This window comes from Myotis davidii, unplaced genomic scaffold, assembly GCF_000327345.1.
Source record: "Myotis davidii unplaced genomic scaffold, ASM32734v1 scaffold562, whole genome shotgun sequence".
Taxonomy (NCBI): domain Eukaryota; kingdom Metazoa; phylum Chordata; class Mammalia; order Chiroptera; family Vespertilionidae; genus Myotis; species Myotis davidii.
The window spans coordinates 1,829,174-1,832,671 of NW_006293953.1; the positions used below are offsets into that span (position 1 = coordinate 1,829,174).

The 3,498-nt window shown below is 49.8% G+C and overlaps 1 long non-coding RNA gene across 2 annotated transcripts in view; it reads right to left on the bottom strand.

Moving 5' to 3' along the window:
• Positions 1-2,682: 2,682 nt before the first annotated feature.
• Positions 2,683-3,498, bottom strand: part of LOC107183775 — a 3,323-nt gene continuing 2,507 nt past the window's right edge. For both annotated transcript variants that reach the window (XR_001514583.1, XR_001514582.1), the window contains exon 2: positions 2,683-3,030. This is a non-coding gene — a long non-coding RNA (uncharacterized LOC107183775). The remainder of the gene's footprint in view (positions 3,031-3,498) is intronic.

Sequence of the window (3,498 nt, forward strand, 5' to 3'; positions counted from 1 at the left end):
TCCCTCTTCCTCAGCAGCACTAAGGATGTCTCCCCAAGGGCTCCTGGGCTGCCAGAGGGAGGTCGGACTGCCAGCTTAGGCCTTATCCCCCAGGGACTGGGCCTAAGCCGGCAGGTGGACATCTCTTAAGGGGTCCCGGACTGCAAGAGGGCACAGGCCAGGCTGAGGAAACCCCCACCTCCCCAAGTGCATGAATTTTCATGCACCAGGCCTCTAGTATAATAATAAGTGAAAAGAGGTGGGGGAAGGACTACATTTGTTCTTTGGAACAAATATTTGGGAATTTGTCTATCCTAGGCTCTAACCAACCTCCATTCTTGATGTCAGCTCAGATCTCCTCTGGAAAAGCCGCTGTATACAGGAGGCACCCACCCTCAGACTGTCTCATTCCCAGCTCTGGAGAATATCAAGACAGGTAGACCCAAGCCGGAAATCCAACCCTTGACAGGAGCTTTCTGAACTTGAGTCAACCCGTCAGTTCCCTGGGTCGCATCCACAATCTCCCACCCTGGAGTGTAAAGGGAGATGGCCAGATCTGCTCTGGGTCAAACTAAATCCAGCGTTCGGCCTAGCTCGAAGCAAGTGCGTCTCTGATTTCCGGTTGTGAGCTCTCAGATGAGGAGGCTCAGAGCCATGAGGCCCAGTGGCCTGAATTATTGATGAGTGATTTCATCAGGCACACTGCCTTCTCCCATTCACTAAGGGATGTCCAGCTTATTGACTCCATCTGCCCAGAACTAAGCTGCTCTGGTCCAAACTCCTTCGCCTTCTGTGTAGCTAGAATGTTGGAAAGAGCAAAGTCTTTGGAGTCTTACAGCCCCGAGTCTCTCCTCTCCCACTGCTGACTGTATGACCTGGGCTAGCTAGTTTACCTCTGTGAGGCTTAGTTGAGTCATCTATAAAAGTCATCTATAAAATTGTCCCTTACTAGCATTATTGGGATCAGAGAAGACACCCATAAAGTTAGTACAGTGCCTGGAATGTACTCAGCAAACAACCTACTATTCAAACTTCCATAGTCTGACTCCTTGCCTTTGTCTCCCCTCACCATGAACCCCATGTTCCAGCCCCTCCTCACCACCTGCTAAGCTGGGACCAAGCCGTGTGATTTTACACCATCCGTGCTGTCTATCAATTCATTGCCTCTCAGCTTTAAACCCATTTTTTTTTGCCAGCTCTGTGATAATGGAGCTGAGCCTTGTAAAGATTTCCCCTTTGGGTGCTCTCCCTCCCTCCCTCCCTAGAGCAGGCTTGCTGGGGCCTTTCCCTCTCCCCTTCCCTCCCCCCTCCTCCCTTCCCCCAGGCACATCACCATTAGCTTCCTCTCTCCCAAGCTCCAAGGGCCCCTCCTTTACCTCCATAACTCATTTCCTAAGCCCATTTTGAGAGGGTTAACTTGAAACGCAGGCAGGCAGGGGTCCAGTGGAAAACAAAGGCAGGTGGGACATAAGCTGGGGCAGACACGGCCTTTTGAGCAGCCTAATCACAAACCAACCAAGCAGGAATAACAAAATGTTTCTGGACTCAAAGCGGGAGGCCAGGAAACCGAGGGAGGGCCTGCAACAATAAGGTGTATGAATGCATAGAAACAGAGATAAGTTCAGCACAGGGACAGAGAAAGAACACACAGAAACAGGGAAAGTTCAGTTCCGTTGCTGGGCAAGAACAATGAGGGAATCAATCGGGTGATGACATGGATACAGAAGCAGGCTTGTAGCAAATATATACCCCTGGGCTACAAGGCTTTAACAGACAGCCCATTACTGGGGCCCCCCTCCCCTCGAGGGGAGTCTCAATCGGCTTGTAATAAATTTCCACACTTTTGCTTAAGTCTTCTGGTCCATGGAGCTCATTCTTTGGTGTTGCAAGACACGACCCCCGGAAAATACCTCAGCTCACCATTCGGGTTATCGGTTTCTCCTAGGAATTACTTTTCCCTGTGTAATTTACCAAATAAATGTTCTCTTAGAGTGAAAAAAAAATTCTCCTTTGCCAGCTGGCACGATAAACCTTTTCAGTAGAGTATACTAGAAGGCCCCGGAGGAGAATGGGCCTTCCCCTCCTGTTTCTAGGTGGCTCATTTCCTGGGTTCTGGAAAGCAGGCTTTCTTCTCCACTGCTTGGCTCAACGTTTCGCCAGTGCTAGGTGCCTGCAGGTCGCAGCTTTCTCCAGTTTGTCTGACACACTTTCTCCAGCTCTTAACTAGGGCAGCAGTAACATAGCCAGGAGCCCCAGACAGCATGCGCCTGCAGCCAAGTCCAGGTCACTCGTACCCACACCCGCCCCTCATCCCTGATCACATACACACTGGGAGCCCCACAGGGCTGCTCATCTACACAGACAGTCACCTGAACTTCACCCTGTGGAACTGTCTGGAACCACCCTGGCCCAAGCCACATACAGAAGTGTAGTGGGTTCCCAGAGAGAGAGGCCTCTCTAAATTACTTATCTCCATTAACATGCTATGTAACATATAACTAAACACTAGCATCTTATAGACTTCATATTTTATTTTGTTCATGTTATATATTGTTTTCCCAACACCACCACCACCCATTCCACTAAACTAAAAATGCAAGCTTAATGAGGGCAGGGACAGACATTTGCCCGTATTATTGAAACCGGACAACCAGTGGGTCCGGGCTGCCTGTCACTACTTGAACAAATTAAGCAGAGACAGGGTTGAATCATATAAGAACGTTTGTTCCAATAATGCCAGCGGTATGGGAGAGCAGCGGGTCATCCACAAAAACCTGCTCTGCACCCTTCCATAAGCCAGCTGCTTATCTTGAGAAGAAGGGCAAAGATTACATGGGGAAGTAGGGATTACATGCTTGGGGACGTATGCAATTTGTGGGACTCCATTGTTTGGGCAACAAGGTCGTTATTCCTTCCGTGATATTAGCTAGTTCTTGAATGAGAAGGGACCACATTCCAAGTTGGTTCCCAGGTCCAAGGTTGACTGCCAGGTCTAAAGTTGACTCCCAGGTCGCGGGGCGTACAACTCCCAGTCAGGTTAGAAGGTCCTTTCTTTAATCAGAACAAGACCATCACGGTTAACAGAGCATGATTAATATTTCTTATAAGTATAGCGAATCCCCAGTATTCTATTCATTATTCCTTCTCAGTGTCCTCAGAGCCTATGACAGTGCCTGGCATATAATGGGCTATTGAAATACTTAAGGAGTGTAGGAACAATGGAATATTGGATGAATGCATGCGTGAGTAAATGAATTCTTAGTTATGAGGATTGGGATCTTTGGGACAGTCTGGTCAACTGAGGAAGTCCACTGAGGCTGAGAATAGGATACTCTGGTCTCTCTCAGGAGGGACGCCCACCGCAGGGGTCTCGCGATCCTTTCTTGACCGCCTCTAGCAAGTTGCTTAGCAACCGGCCGCCGGCCCCTCCGCCTCCGCCAGAGGGCGCTCGGGCGCAGAGACGTGCACGCGTGCGCGGCCCTGGCGGCGCGGGAGGCACGTCACTTCCTGTTTCTTTAG